General features: G+C 39.7%; 1 long non-coding RNA gene across 1 annotated transcript; it reads left to right on the forward strand.

The window, feature by feature from the left end:
- Positions 1-16,040: 16,040 nt before the first annotated feature.
- LOC140581252 (uncharacterized) lies at positions 16,041-16,682 on the forward strand. Its single transcript, XR_011984314.1, has 3 exons — positions 16,041-16,217; positions 16,288-16,354; positions 16,664-16,682. It is a non-coding gene; the product is annotated as an uncharacterized lncRNA (long non-coding RNA).
- The last annotated feature ends 636 nt before the right edge of the window (positions 16,683-17,318 follow it).

The following is a 17,318-nucleotide window of genomic DNA, read 5'->3' on the forward strand; positions in this document are numbered from 1 at the left end:
TCATTAATAATAAAAAGAAGCCTATTATATTTTTAAAATGTCTTTAGATGTGGCCCTCAGGATAGAAGACTTGGAAGGACATGTAGTAGAATTTAATAACAGTCATGGCAGGGTATTTTACAAAAAAGGCAAAAAGTGGTATGGTTGTATTCAGGCTGAAGAGACAAACATGGCCTTAGGGGTGGGGGGTGGGGGGGGGGCTGGCTTCATGTCAGTTCAGTACAAGCTGTCAGACAATCAATGACATGAGAAATACTGCCAGTGGGACAGGTTCATCTTACATGTCCAGTTATTTGGACAGTTAATAATTAAATGATGGTTACTTATTTTATTTAGTGCTTACTAGAATGAATCCCAGGTGTGTGCACTTGCAACACCCCCCTTCTCCGGCATGATGAAATCCTTTCCTTAATCACAGAGGAACTCCTCCCTAGCCAGTCTCCAAATGTGGCCGTGTGACCGAGACTCAGGAATAAAGTTGGCACCAGGGCTGACTTACCTGTTCCTTCCCCCTCAGATTCCCTCTGCTTGAATCACGTCAAGGTCCTTATACAGCAACCTGTGAAGGCCTGGTATCAGTCTCCTTACACTTGGCTGAACCTGCATGAAGGTCAATACGACTGAGATTGATATTATATTCGCATTAAAGAATGCAGGTGAAATACTACTCGTACACTAACACTGCCTCATGCTTGCTTCTGATAACAGGGATTCAGTGCACTTAGAGATGTATCTTGTTTGCTTTTCTGCTTGCTTAGTCACAGTGCTGTTGCATGGAGATAGAAGGCTCTCTGTAAACCTTTAACTCCCCCTTCCTTCTATAAAGGGGCTCCTGTCAGCACCCTGTCTGCCTTACAGTGGCAGTTGTGTTGCACCTTACGCATGATCCACTTATATGGTGTCACGCAAGGTAACCCTAAGTGCACTGCAACATTACCTAGTTAAATATTAAAAGATATGCACAGAGAACTAAAATACAACAATTAATATATGCTGCTAGACTCTAATAGTTACTAGAATAGGCGTGAATTCAGTCCCCAGAGTGTAGATTATCATTGAATGTCTCCAACTTAGCCTTAATGAGGATTAAGAAGTCAGTACTGAAACATATTTTACTTGGAGGAAAAAACACTGATAAATAAATCTGCCATATCTCGCTGTAGTGTATTATTTATTGGATAGAGAGTGTTGTTGCTGTACTGTTTGCTTGCTATTCTGAGAATGGAGAATTATTCCCGAGTGAGTTATTTCTGAGTTCTGCAGGGTTTTGAAATACCCAGCAGGTGGGCCAAAGTGTGTGTTCAATAATACACTGTGAAAATTCATCCAGTCCCCCTGCCATGGGAAGAAAACGCTACAATAAATACTGCAAAAAATACTTCAGTGACATGCTTCACCTGGATATGCTGTTGTCTGTCAGTTAAAAGAGAAACCAGGAGATTAGTCAAAGACCCACCAGCATGTTTCTGCTCTCTGAAATTTGCAATGGTGCCTGGTGATGGCGGTGAAGTGCAGACCCCACATTCGGATGACACTCTGAGGCAGCAGCTTGGCTGGTGATATCAACCCTTTTCCTTCCTCAACATAGTACCCATGCAGTATTTAATAGCACACACTGGCCATGATGTCCACACCAGTGTTTAACACAAGGAGGTCATTTCATGTTAAAGGGATTTAAAAGCAGTATTTGAAAACATAATTGCTGCAGAGTAGGGTTAGGGTTAACTTTGGGCCAGTATTTTCAACAGTGCTCAATAAGGGGTCAATAAAGTTTTAAGGATGCATGACATTGCAGTCATATGTCTTAAATAAGTTCAGTTTGAATATTAATTATTTAAAATATTACTTATTTTTAAAATAAATATATGATTCTCGCAGCGGCTTCACAGTCCCTGACATGTTACAGACTAATTCTAGCTGTTGTGAGATTCTTGCATTTTGTTCCGTCTTGCATTTCGTAGCGCGTAAGCCTGTGCCCCCTTTTTGAAAATAGCACCAGCAATTGGGCCTTCCCGAAATAAAACACTTAAAACATCCAAACAACTTGCACAAACATGCCCAAACATGTTCTAGTTTAAATCCTGACAGTACTAGATACTAACCAAACACAAACTGATTTCTAAAAATTGATTTTCTAAAAATTACAATCAAACTTGATTGTAAATAATTTCGGGCTCACAGATGTACTTACGTGTAATTTTCTTGGCATTATAAGCATTTTGGAGACTTCTGTCACTAGACATTGTTTTTAAAGCACAAACCCTAGATTATAAATCTTGTTTCCACCAGTGCAGCAACGACGACATATAACTAACTTTTCAAAATTTGGAAAGTTGCAGCTGTACTGCAGACGGGTTGAATTGGGGCAAGATGAGCTAACAAATACTGAAAGAGGAAATCTTGGTAACACTTTACTTAAAGCGTCCATGTATAATGCATCATGGATACCTTCATAATACATTATAATGCATTCATAAAATATTATAAACACAGCCGTAACTATTTTTTAAAAAGGCATAACACATTATAAGCATGTTTATTATGCATTATGAATGCTCTATGAAGCTCTCATCTATATTGCACTATAAATAGCTCCATAATGCATAATAATGGCCTATACTGATCATTATAATGCATTATGAAGGTATCTACAGTGCATTATGATGACTGCTTTAAGTAAAGTGTTACTAAAACCTATTTCAGGGGGTCATTTATTTTTCTAGATCTGGCCTGTGGGCCAACGTTTGGCAACCTGCAACCTGCCGTGACGTCTGGAAAGGGGGCCCAGGCCAGGTGCAGATTACAGAGTGGGCTTGCACACTTTATAATCTGATGACCTAGATTGGGAGAACAGGGCTTAGAATCTGTCAGCTCAAGGTCGATGTGTTCGGTTTTGATGACCACTAGTATTAATGACTTACTGGTCTTAATTAGAACAGGGGTACCTTTATTAAATTCATTGGATTCCTGCAATGCCCTAGAGTCCTATGCAGGCTGTGCATGACTGTAAGTCCTGTACTTCCTCTGAATCACTGGTCACCTAATTAAATGAGTTACATAACTTTAACTGTTTCGTTTCAACACATCGTGTGCCTTGGTGATTAAATGGACCAATCAGGAAAAACTGAAGCTGTGTTCGGAAACGATAGTTCCGGCTTCATATGTGTCGTCCACTGTTCTGTTCTACATTGACATTTTTCTGGAAGTGTCTGGCTTTGTTTGTAATAGGAGTTGCCAGCGTTGAAGGCTGCCCACAGACCCAGGCTTTTGGCAGCAGGACTGGCACAGTTAAAGCGGCAAGTACTGCAGCAGTAGCCATTTTAACCTGTGCGAGATTTCACTACCGGTTTCTTGTGCGTTTATGTGTTGTGTTCATATGTATATGTGCATTTGTGTTTTTTAAAGACATTACATTTTTGCTTGTTCTTACCTATTACTCTTTTAGGTTTGACACACCAAAGTCATACAGAAACGTTTCCTGATCCACAGAAATAGAACAACTAACTCTCCAGTACGAGTCCATAAGTTGGATTCTTGACCGGGGGACTGCCTGTATGTGCTGAAGCAAGATTACCCTACCTGGTCTTTCTTTGCGGAATGCCAGGTAGGCTTCTTGTGGTATATAAATAACTCGGATGTGAACACAAAGCTTTGCTTATTAATTTACAAAAATGGCACTGTCATTTCATCAGTGATATCAACACTTGCAAGATGCCATGACCGGTGGATGATTTTTTAAGGCTTCTTTTGGAAAATTCTCCGGTGTTCTTACAGCTTGTCATTGCGAGTCCTTGCAGGATATTTGGTTGACCCAGACACTTTCTGCCTGGGCAAATAAACAAGTAAATCTTTATTAAGACCCTCAGTTGTTCTGGAGCAGACCTCGCAGTACCGCCCTTAGGGGCAGACTACCCTACTGCTGTTAAAAGTCTAATACATATGCATGCGTATTAGTAACAGGCTCAGTGAAATATCAATCAACCGCACTCAGCCCCAAAGCAAGGCAACCTTTGCATTATAATATGTTTTGAATTATGCCCAGTTCATGAATAATGAAGTGTTAATATTACAAAGACAAAAGTATTTCTGTGTAGCTCACTGATGGGCCCCACTGAGACCAGCCTTTGTAGCATTCATCATGTCTTAATGCTCAAAACATCAGACTACAGGGGCACACTCCGTAATTTAATGAGCGCTAAAGCTCAGTCTTATTATTTTGTGCTGTCACGTTCCCTGGCCCTTCTAGATCGGTCTCCTTGGCAATGGATTTGTTTTTTTTTTGGACCCCATCATTTGGTATCACTCATATTCCCGAGGTCCTCTCAATCTATCTCCCCAAACATACTATTTACATCAGGGTCAACATTATTCCAGTCTGTTTCACCATAATGCTCTTCTCTGTGGCACTTCTGCCATGGCTGGGAGCTCAGAGTATCCTACTGGGAATTCTGGGTAAGTGTGCCTCAGTTGCTACAGTCATTATCTATATACAGCCTCATATAGCACAGATCGCGGTCTGAACCTGGACATTAACTGCTGAGAGTGAGCAGAAGCCCCCTGGTGGCTGAAGAATCAAAGCAGCGAGGCGTGCTTTGGCGGGCTGTCCCCCGCAGCCTCATTTCTCCGCCAGGCACCCGCGACGTGCCTCTTGCCAGTTGAGACGACTGCGCTGTTCCTTCCATGCTTAACCATCCCGCCTGGGGTCAGTTCATTCGCAGCGTGCAACAAAAACAGGGTAGTCAGCGTGCCTCCTAATTTATCTATTTTAATATTATGACACTATTTACCAAAGTAGGGGACAAATTTTACATAGTGCTGACATAAAGGAATGCAAAAACCCTGTCCTCAAAATACTAATGTGAAAGTAATAGTAAAAAGTCAGGACAGCAAGCTAATGGGACGATACAAACTAGTTATGATCTGTGCTACAAGCTAGCTTTTTTGATACCATGTAAATAGTCATTAAGCCGGTTAATCATTGTGATTTTCTGTATGTGCGGCAATCCTGATAAGACGATATCAAATGATGATTGGTGGAAAGTTTAAGCACATCATGTGACTTGGGACTGGGACAGCGTACAGTGTCTTTTTGGGGATAAGTTTCTCCTCTTCAAGGGTAGCAGGGATCAGGGAATAAAGCTATGGTTTTGGCGGGAACTGAGGCCGAAATGGGCGATGCGGAGCATGGCGCTGTGCTGACACCGATCTTCACTGGTGTCATCCTGGGTTACTAAGCACAAAGCCAAGGGTGACCGAAAGTAAAAACACTGAGCATGACGGACAGATCAATACGGATAATCTGACCCTCCTGAAATAGCTTGCCCCCTTCCTCATTTTTCTGTCAGTTTGTTTCTGGTTACGGATGAAGAAGGTTGTTTTATCCTACACCTCTGGGTAGTTTCACCAAGAACCTTTGTACATTTTCGCTTGATATCTCTTATTGGGAGTGTTTATTATCTTGCAGGCAATTCAATTTTCTGTTACATGTGCTGCTGTCAACTCGTGAAACATAAATGAATTCAGTGTGTGTGTAGTTCAAGTTCAGTGACAGATGAGCACACTCCTGGTTTGCATTTCCGAATATACTGTAACTTTGTGTCAAGCTGAAACAAATCATTACAAGTTCACATATCACACTAAAACCTATATCCTTCACCCTATAAAACTGAAGTTCACAAAATTAAAATTTCACTGTTGTGTTAAGTTTAAAAACCTTTCTCTGTCAAGGTCAGAAAACTGTTAGATTAAATGTAAGACAGGTGATAAAATCAGAGTGAAACCATCACTGTCTTCAAGGTAGATGAGTTTAAAATTTCCGTTTCAGCTCCAAATGGTCCTGAGTGTTTTGTGGTTGACAGCATAAGGACTAAATTGTTATGGACTGACTGCTGCGTATTTTTAGGCCAGTTGTGGGACTAAGTGAAGCCAAGAGAACCAGGCGCAGCCTGCTGTCCTGTTTCCTGGAGTTTTTGTTGTTCGTCTTGTCTTCCGATCTACCCAAGCGAGCGTTGCCTGGGAACCACTAAGCAAATGCTGTACCCTTAAGACTTGTGGTAAGTGAGAGTGGCATTTGGGCGAAGGCTCTGTTCATTTGTATGATTTACTGGGGTGTGAAACTTTCCCATTCCTATATTTAGTCAGAGGAGAGGGAAAATTAGTCATTCTGAGCATTTGTGTGTGAAATTAATATTACGCGAACTTGGCAAATCTCTACAAACTGTGTCAGCTTGTGAGTTCAGATGGGCCAGGAATTATCTGCACTGTTTAACTTTGAGGCAGAAATAGACATCTAGTAAACAGTATTTTCTTATGCTTCAGGTATGTGGGGACTTGCCTTCCTACATTTTGGAACGCACCGGTCTCCTGGCCCTCTAGGGGGTGCCACTGAGTTGTACACCAGGAATGCCTCAGTAGTGGAATATAATAATACTGATTTATCTTAATTAATTGTTAATCCATTGTTACTTATGATCGTCATTTTAGACTGCAATGCAGTTACAACACTATAATTATGTTAAACCATACTGTTCAGCTAACTCGCCTTCTGAGTGACATCATTTCGGGTGCGACATTTGCATGCGAAAGGCATAAATTGTTCCCCAGAACTGACTAATCAGGCATACATCTATAGAAATCTCAGGGGGGTATGCAAGCATGGAATAGTTTCTAAATATTGCTGTGCTTTTATAAGTCATGTAAAAAAGATTATGTTAAGGACATGACAGTAATAGGCAGGCTCTTTGGAAGATTGACTGTATGAGCAAAATTCTTTGAGAAATATTCATAATTGCTTTAAAGGATTCAACTGACTGCAGACCAAAAGAATAATGGGAGATATTCACATTTTCATAACGATATCAGCAAGGTAAAAAAAAAAACACACATTAGTTGTTTTACCGTTTACTGAAATAATTATAAAGTTTATGGCTTTTACAAATGAGTTTTATGATCGATTCCTTGATTAATCAAAATTAAAACTTCCTCCTACTATTATAAACTTGGGGAATTGAACACCCTTCAACATTGAACATTACAGACTTGAAAAGGGACATTAACACCAGGCGTGTTTGTAGAAGCAAAGACAGATCAAAACAAAACATTGCTGCTGCCATATGTAGAATTCAGATGTTCTGTGTGCCTTTCCAGCTTTGAAACAATTCAAGGCCTTTTTTCTTGGCGTTGACTGCAGTGTTTTTGATAGAAGACAGTCAGTCAAGCATGCATTATGGCTGAAGCGCCTTCAGGAGTTGTATTTGTTCTTTGAATTTAGAACCACAGCAAAGAATGCTGGGTAATATAATTGCACCTGGTAATATTGGACGCAGAGTAATATTACAGTATAAGGTGATGTTAGACACAGATTAATGATTCTGCCCATGTGTCAAATTCTCTGCTGGTCCTAGGTAATCATTGGCCCAACATTATGTATTCATTTAAAAACTGTTCATTTTAAAACATCCTGTACTGCAATGCACTTTATCAACACTATCCGAGCCCTATATGCGAAATATTAGTCACAAATAAAACACTTAACTTGTCCTGTTTATGTCTTCTGAAGGAGAAATGTATGCATCACTGAATGTAAGCTGGTAATAATAAAATAATATACTGTGCGAGTTTATAACATGTCCAGAGTCCAGGGGTTATCACTCCCCATCTTGGGGGTTTGCCCCCACTGTATGTGTGTGGAGTTTATACTGTATGATGTCATGCGGGTTTCCTCCACGTCCTATGGTTTCCTCCTTCAGTCCAAGAACATACCTTTAAGTTACTCTGTGTCTCTCCTGTGATGGACTCCTGACCTGCTCAGGTTGAACCTCAAGATTGTGCTTGTAGTCCCTGGGCTAGGCTCTGTCTAGACCCTGAAGGGAATAAACAGTTGAAATTTGAATGGATGGATGGATGGATGAATCAGCAAAACTACAGCTGGCGATGAGCTGAATTTAACTCCCCCGGTGAAGGCTCAGGACATACCTCCTGCATCACTGTGTCACATCAGCTTGATGATGGACCTTCATACAATGTGGAGTGTGCATTTCACTGAGTTGTTCTCTCTCGCTTGGTTTCCAGAGAATGACACTCATCCCCAAGTCAAGCAGTGTCCCCCCACAGCCTATTAGAAAGAGAGAGGAATCTACTGCATGTCCTTGGCTCCTCCACTGGGAAAAGAGCACAGAACTTCTTACCAACATGACATTTGCTTATGTGCAGCCACATGCAGATACAAACTTTCATGACAGTAAAGGTTATGACTTTATGTTTTTTTTTAGATCCGAAAGATTAAGATATTCTAGGGCCAAAATCCTGCAATATAGTAGGAACATAAGAACAAGAACAAGCAGTTTGGTTTGAATTATTAGGGTTCTGCCATAGGATGTGTGCTTCTTATCATCTGCACTTCATTTTCCGCATAACATCCTTGTTCACTTTGAATTTGATAAAACTTGGTGCAAATACATCTTAGAATCTGAGAGACAGGAATCTACAGGCCAAGGATTTTACCGACAGGTTTGTCAGCTCATCCTACAATGTCAGACCAGAGAGGTGAATAAATTTGGGCAGTAATTTACTTTAGACTTTTTGACATAATTCTTATTTCCTTTCTCTGTTTATTTGAAGACCCCAGAAAATATCTGCATTTTAAAGTGAAGTTGTTCAGCATATGGAGGGAAGTCAGGTGACTGGGGTTCTGCATCAGGACTGGTTTTGCGACTATGGTAACCTTTTCCAGTATCCATGTTGATGTGACACTGGGTCTTCGACTCCCATGCATGAGTTTCTGTGTTTTGTTTTCTCGTCCCCTAAAATAACATCTTTTTCACGCTTTCTTTCATGCCTTGTTGAACTGGACTCCGCCCCGTCCTGTAACTCCTGAGAGAAAAGCATCACATCCCAATAGAGTTTGATTCCCCACATCATGCAAAGTCTGTTTATTCTCTTAATGCCTTACTAAGAAACTGTAAGACTTTTTTTTGGATGTGAAACAGATGTATATGACAGGTCTATGTTATGTCATCAAAGACACTAGCTATGGATGGATGATGGGACTGATATCCCAGGTAAACCCCCATGGCTGAGTGTCCCACAGCTCAGCAGTACATTGAGAAGAGGCGTGGCCCTACAGGCTGTATTAAAATGATACTAATTAGACAGAGAGCTATCATCTTCACACTCAGTGAGATGGCTAATGATGTACGTCCCATTGCCCGTTGCTTAACAAATGGATGAGTTGGGAAGGGATGGTCTGGATGGGGCCATTATTGAGACATATGTTATGTCGATGTCCCCCGCCCCCCCACTCCGCATGCGTACGTGATTTGTACGGACGCTAATATGAGCAGGGTTGCTCTGATTTACCGAAACGGTAAATTACTGAGGCGGCCGAGCGCACGGCCCGACGAAGCAGATTCATCGCCGGGTAGGGGGGGTTGGGGGCGGGGGAATAGACCGGTGCCAACTTGCTGTGACCGCTGGGGCCCTGTGGCTCTGCGCTGTGCCAGGATGCGGGTGTGAGTGTGTACCCTGCGATGGGTTGGCACACTGTCCTGGGTTGTTCCCTGCCTTGCGCCCGTAGGCTCTGGACCTTCTGTGACCCTGAATAGGACAAGCGGTTACAGAAAATGGATAGATGATTGCAGTCACAGATTTTTATACAATTGAATTTCCCCTAGAGGGGACCAAAAAAATGGTCCCCACAATGTATAATATCAGGTTTTTATCACATTGTGGGGACATTTGGTGTGGGGACACACACCCCACAATGTAATATAAACATAATACACACACATGCATGCACATACATATATTTAAATATGTGTGTGTGTGTGTGTGTGTATATATATATATATATATTATACATTCACACCCACATTCTATGCACAACATACTGTATATGTGAAATACAGCTGATGCTTTTTAGTATGCTCTGAAATGGTATACAAGTGTAATAATTGAATATCCATCCATCCATTTTCTGTAACTGCTTATCCTAATCAGGGTCATGGGGGGTCTGGAGCCTATGCTGGAGGCTATTGACGCAAGGCAGGGAACAACCCAAGATGGGGCACCAACTCATTGCAGGGTACAATCTAATATTCATTCACACTATGGACAATTGGGTAACTATGAGTGAATATATAGTTAATTTTCAGCTCTGACATAGGAGACAGCTTGCTAAAAGCCCAGCTTGTTACAAACATACTGTACTTCACAAGGCATAATGCCAATATACAGCCAATTCAGGGAGCATGTTTTAACGTGCAGGTACAATGTAGCACTATAAAATGTACTTTCTTTGAAGATTGTAATATATACCTTGAAGAAGACAGAAAACTGAATTTTTCTCACCCACAAGTTGCTTTAGAAATAATGTTAAGGAACTATGTTTGGTAAATATGTTTGATATAAGATAGGATGAACTTTATTGTTCCACATAATTAAATATGCCTGTTATTCTCTGCAAAACACTAAGACACTAATTTGAATAATGTTGTTAAATGTAAGCATGTTTAGACTTACATATTCAGCCTTGGTAATAATAAACAACAAAACACAGCAGGTAGTGCTGGAATAAAATGCGTTATTTTCAAAGTGTGGTTTCCTGTAGTCTGAAAACAGGTCCTGAGAGCTTTCATGAAATTATTACTTTATCTGATTTAATTTCTAAATTGGAAACAAATTACGTGTTTTTTTTTTTTTGTATCTGTTTTGTGAGCAGTTCAACATTTCAGAGGTAGTTCAACTGTAACTGTGCTCGTGAGTAACAGAAATAGAGTATTCTAACAGAAACAGGGTATTCTAACAGAAACAGGGTATTCTAACAGAAAATATCCCCTGAATGCACTAGCAGACACTGTTCTTAAAAATGCTAAAATAGATGTACCAGCTGCTTACTCAAGCCTAAGAGAGAAAAGCAATTATTCCTTTTCAAACAAAACTAGATCCATCATAAAGCTGTTTATATATATATATATATATATATATATATATATATATATATATATATATATATATATATATATATATATACACAGTACATGTGTGTGTGTGTGTGTGTGTGTATTCAGCTAAGCTACTTAATAAACACATGGTCTGGTTAAACTATTATTATGATAATGCTATATTGTGCCTTCAAAACTGAATTGCCTACCCTAAAATGACTTGTGTTTATAATTCAACTGCTCACTGAACAGCCATCTTGTTAACTTTAAACAATTTGACCTCTGGCTCTTCCGAAGTATCTCAGTTTTTATGCCTACATTTTTTTTATTAGCCCAAGCTATCACCTAAGGCAATCACAAACCTGCGAAAAAGTGCTTCAGCCTGCAAATATTATCCTGCATTGGGCTTACACTCTCGTTATGGATGTAATGGATGGCTGCCTAGCTAGGTACCCATGGAGGAGATGGCATGTGGATCTATATCTTAGACATGTGGATCTATATTTTAGGCTCTGATCCACTTGCCACTACTGCTTCCAGATGGTCGATAAATTAACCATGTTCTCTGTACCTCCTAAATCTTGGAGTCTAGGAACCGCCTTGGCCTGTAGCTTATATATTTATATAATAGATTTTCCCAAAATTTATTTTCCTGCCTACAAGTCACTATTTTCAGTTGAAGTTTGCCATCCTCTCCCTGAGTTACACTGCAATGATGTTCTGAAATCCTGAGACAATGAGAACATGGACTCGAGGTTCTGTCCAAATCTCTTTACCCTGTATCTGTACCCTCTGTGTTTTATGGTCATATTTGGTTGCAATACAATGTAATACTTTGCTGATGACTGATCTATTTGCCAATAAGTGAAGCTGTTTATTTGATCATTAAATGAGACCAATGATATTCCACTAAATAGTCCAGCCAAAAGCTTTCCTTCATACCCTAAACACCTGGCAGTGACATAACATAAATTAGGACAATGAACTCAAAAAATTATCATTACATCTCAGTATTTTCTTTTTTTTAATGTGCTGGATCAGCTTGATTTTTAAGGAAAGTCATCATATAAAGTAAAAAAAAAAAGTATATGGTATTTATGGTTTACTGCACAACAAAATCATTATAATATAATATAAATATATATTATAAATATAATTACACAAAAAAAAATATTGCAAATGAATCAATCAAGTATTGGAGTTGAAAAAACAAACCTATATGCCTCTGAAGATGCATATACAGTTTACTACTGTGTAAATTTTCTCATATATGAATGTAGCTGAAGTGATTGTTTAAAATCACATAAAACATTCATGTGTAATTAATGGTCTCAGGCCCCAGACCCTCAATAACAATATTGTTAATTTTTCATTCTCGTGTTTTCTCTTGTCTATCTTTTTCTTACAGATTCATTTTATACACAGCTGTGTGCTTTATTACTCTTAGGATATACTGCTTTGTGCTTGAGTCATCAAATTAAATCAAGTCAAATTTATTACCCCACTAGGGGAAATTTAGCTGCAGCCTGGTGTTAAAAACATAAACTGTGCATCATAATAAGCAGCACACCAGACAGATCACAACAATTCAGTGCAGTACAGTGCAAGATCACATCATGTGAATGTTAAAAAATGAGGCAAATTGCAAAGTATAAAAAGCGCTTAATACCATCATCTGTGTTAATTTAGCCTGCTAACTGCAGTACAGAGAAAAGAGTCTTCGAATTTTTAGCCTATCAGACGCACAACACTTGCCACATGAACAGTTTCCCCATGCAACAATACAAATCAGACATGCAGTGCGTTGCAAATAGAGCGTATAACTGTTTTATGAACCTGATTTATTCATAACCATTACAGTATTAAAGAAATAGCAGGAGTACAGTCTGTGGGATGACTGGGCTACTAGGCACAAATGACTCTTGATAAAGAACTGTACAGTGTGTGATAATTCCAGTGCTCAGTGATGACATAAAAAGTGAAAAGTGCCTAGATCTGGCTTTCTGTTAAGGCATGAGAGGGCACAGGGCGTAATTCTATTATGGTGATGGTAATTGCACTTCCATTTAATTGCAAATAACACTTTGCAAGGGCACTTTGCATATTTTTGCCAAAACTGTGACACCCACAACCCAAATGCATCCAACTGCCACCAAACCACTGCATCATTCATCCTGATGCTCTGGAACTGCCTTACCTCGGCCTCATTTTGGAGCTCGTATGAGAGCCCTACATGGATAAAAATCGACAAAAGTATCAATGCCCCCACTGCTTTATTTTGCTTGTCACATTAGATCTCAGCCAGTGCACTGAAAGGTGCTCACCTTTGCGGCATCCATTTCCTGATGATTTCTGATCCTGCCATATGGAGCACTGCGGTCTAGCCCTGATGGACTCTATAAATCTGGGATATTTAAGAAGAAGATCGTTATTATTCAGGGTGATGCAAATAAATGTATCTGAATGTTGTTTTTCTAAACCTTTTTAACAGATTTTTACTTCCCCGGAGCTTTATATCAACCTAAATCACTGCATCATTTATGTGAAGGATATATTCTGGTTTGAACACTTTGCATTTTAATGTACAAAATTTGCTTATGGATTAACCATTCAATCATTTTGAAATTAATTCAAAGTTGGGTGGCATTGTATGTTTCTCTCTGTGTTGTGTGGGATATTTCCTGCGGCCCAAAGATATTCGTTTGAGCTAATAAGTGTCTCTAAATTGCTCTTCTTGTATCGGTTTGTACCCTATGATGAAGTGCAATTGTATCAAACGTCTACCCCTGTGGTGTGCACTGGGCAGTCTGTGAAGTGCTCCAGTGGACCCTGATTCGGATGAGTGGTTTGAAAATGACTGTTTAAGGTCACATTCCACATTGCTTTGCCCTGCATTGCTGTTATCAAAGTAAGATGTATAATCTATACCAGTTATGTAACATTTATAAAAATATCTGCTAAATATAATTAAACTGGATTTTTAAAATAATACTATTAATATACAGTATAAACTCAAATAGCATCTAAATGTCGTAAATGTAACTTATACATTACAAAATGTGTCTCCTTGGCCAGAATGTCCACTTGGGGTGTAGTGAGTGAGTGAGCTGTATGTTTAAAGTCCACTGTAGGTCAGTGTTTGGTTTTGCCCCGCAGTTTGTCTCGATCACTGCTGGTGCCTAAGATCTGACCTCACTGTGATAGGATGTCACATTGGGAATAACCTTTGGAACTTTGCTTTTTTGGCATAAGGTTCCTGTCAGAGACACGGTGCTGAATCGGATGCGTAAGCACCAGCGGCTGTGACTTGCAGTGGTTAATCTTGGAAATCACATTGAGGTGACTTTGTGCGTCATCAGAAAGGCTGCAAATTCAGGCAAATTTTAGTAATGTTCTACTTGGTGGTTTAACAGGGGCTGGGTGAAGGTGTCCTGGTTTTTCCCATTACAGCTCAACAAATACACCATCAACAACAGCCCTGTGTTCTTTTTCTCCAAAATGCCAAGGAATTTCTCGAAAGGCCCCATTTCAATCATCATATCAATCCTGCAATGGCCACTTCCTCGACACGGAAAATTTAGCTTATCGACAGACTTTAGTAAATCAACACGGAATGCTAAACTGCAAGCAAATTGGCCATCTGTCAATGTACTCTGCAGGAGGAACGCCTCATCGTGGAATTCAGTCAGCTTCCCAGGGAAGGGCACGTCAAACCAGTGAATGAGCGGCGAACAACCAGCGACTGGGAAAGGTTGTTTCACAAACTTTGCAGTTTTACCAGTCAGAATTAGCTCAGCCGTGTTTTTCTTTAGCTGCGTGAGCAAAGCAGAGCAGCAGACAGCGGGGGGGGGGCAGACACTGCGCTGCGATAGCCGAGCTTCCCCCATCAGAACAAATTTCGTGTTGGAAATATCTCTGCTATCCTCTATTCTTACTTGGCAAATCTGATCAAATATTTATCGTTCGTATTAACCAGCTTTGCCATATTTGTGTGGGATCACATAGCATTCATCTTGGGCCAATAACTAAATCAAATATTTTGTTTTGTCTGTGTTGTTTTGTTTATTTTGACAGTATCATTTCCAAGAGAAATAGTGTTTTAACACAAATCCCAGAATGCACTGTACTTTATGCAGCGTGGAATCAGACCTGCCTACAGCCAGCCTTGTCAGTGGCCTCCGTGGACAGCGGCTTTGAATGCAAACCCATTTTCATTTCAGACCTTTGACCTGCAAGCCATCTGCCTTCAAAAAACAGTCACAGTCTATCAGCTGCACTCTTCACTGCTTCTCCAACACCTCTTTTTTGTTATTTTTCTACTGCAAACACTTGAGTCCTTTTTGCCTATAGGTTAGATTACTAGATGCTTCTTATTGTTCAGTGTGTCTCTGTTTGCATTAATAAATAAGCTAAAACCAAGTCCCACACATACTTTTAAAGACAAGCCTCTTAGTTAATAAATTAAACAATCAAATAAATAAACATTTTGGATGCCGCAAATAAAATATGAAAAACAAACTGATAATTCATTAATATGACATCAGCTTCACTCCATATTGAGGTGTGCTTTGTGTGGTTGGAAGAACTATGTGAATATTTCATGCGCAACATTGGTGGCTGTGACCAACCTTTACAATGCTGATCAATGAACTCCCAGGAGAGATGGTGTGGCAACTTAGGAAAAATTCAATTTGGGCATTATTTATATAGCAGGGTCATGCCCGATTCAGTCTGCAAAGCTTTGGATACCAACATTTTCTGCAGGACTTGGCTCCAACAGCATCTGCCTTTAGTCTGAAAAAGAAAATAATTAATATTTTTCCCCTGATTTTATGTTTGAGAGAGGTGTGGGAAAAAAAATCCAAAAAAGTTAAGTAGTATTCAATCAATCTAAACGTTTCATAGCAACCAAGAAGACTTTGCAAACCTGCGATTTGATTTATTCATCAATTTATTCAAATAAGCATTACATGCATCAAAAAAAGCATTTTGTTTAAGGAAATGTCCATGTGTCTTTAAGTTAATAAATTACTGTAAGTTGTAGAAAAAGCTGTTTGGATGCTGCTTATATTTCCAACAGCACTTGTATGAAATAAAAAATATAGTTATAAAAAACATTGGAGAAAACCTACAGGGACCATAGATGTGAACTTGATGGCTCTTTGCTTGGTTTGCTTTTTGACAAAGGCTCCCAGCATGCAGCTGTTGTGCAGACATTCACGGTACATGGTGTGTGAGTTTGCTGTGGACACCCCAGGCTGAGGTGCTTCACGTCAGGTAGGTTTGCCCATGAACTGACTCCAGTGGAGATTCATTTCAATCCAGATGACTGCAGTCATTTTTGCAGCATGTATTGCATAAGTCGATAATGAGTGGAAGAAGTGTCCAGTGTTCCTGCCAGCAGCCGCACTTCTGTAAGTGCCACAATTTCCATTTTTTGCTAGAAATCAGTCAGTATGCATTTTATATATATACACATACATACATATATATACCTGTGATGGCTACAGCCACACAGTAAGACCTGAAACATTCTTACATCCTTAGTGGATTTATTTTGTATGCTTTTTGCTTTATTTACAGTAATTGATAGGTCTTAGTTGATGTGTTTTGCCTTTTGTGTTTGTGGTAGTATACATATGTTGATATTGATATGATTAATATAGACAATTATTTGGTTTGCAGTTATTTTGGTTGTGGGGGATGGTCTTTTTTTTATTCAGCATAGAGGTGTGGCTGAGGTGTGGCTGAGGGCGGAGATCTCTTAAAAGGACAACCCCTGGAGCAGGAGCGAACCATGTGCTGCCATGGCAAGAGGGGGGTGTTGGGGTTTAGTTGTGTTTTGCTCTGTTTAATTATATGTAGTGATTATTTGGTATACCCCTTTGTGTGTTAATTGGTTTGGCCAAACCACTATATATGTTCCCTCATGTCTCTCTATTAGGAATGTCAGTTTGTTTCAGTTAATACTTTGCTTTGTAATGTTAAGTTTTGTTTATTTTTGTTGACCTCTTTTATGGGCCCAGTGATTAAGACCCTGAGTTTGTTATTGTTTGTATTTTGGGGGTTAATAAAGCCCTATTTTTTTAATTAAGTTCCTGTGTTTGTGTTGCCTTACTGCTTGGTCCCTCACGATGCCATGTACGCCATAATGTGGCATGTGGATTTAGTGAGTACTTGCATCATCTACAGTATAACCACTTTTCCAGTACAGGGTGACAGTGAGTCTGGAGTCTATCCCAGGAAGCACAGGTCACATCCTGGAGAAGATGCCAGTCGTTTACCGGGCACATGCTAGCATATTTAATCACACACTATAGGCAATTTAAGGACACCATTCCATCTAGCCACAAGTTTTTGGATTGTAGGAGGAAACTT

This window comes from Paramormyrops kingsleyae, chromosome 20, assembly GCF_048594095.1.
Source record: "Paramormyrops kingsleyae isolate MSU_618 chromosome 20, PKINGS_0.4, whole genome shotgun sequence".
In the NCBI taxonomy this organism is placed as follows: Eukaryota; Metazoa; Chordata; class Actinopteri; order Osteoglossiformes; family Mormyridae; genus Paramormyrops; species Paramormyrops kingsleyae.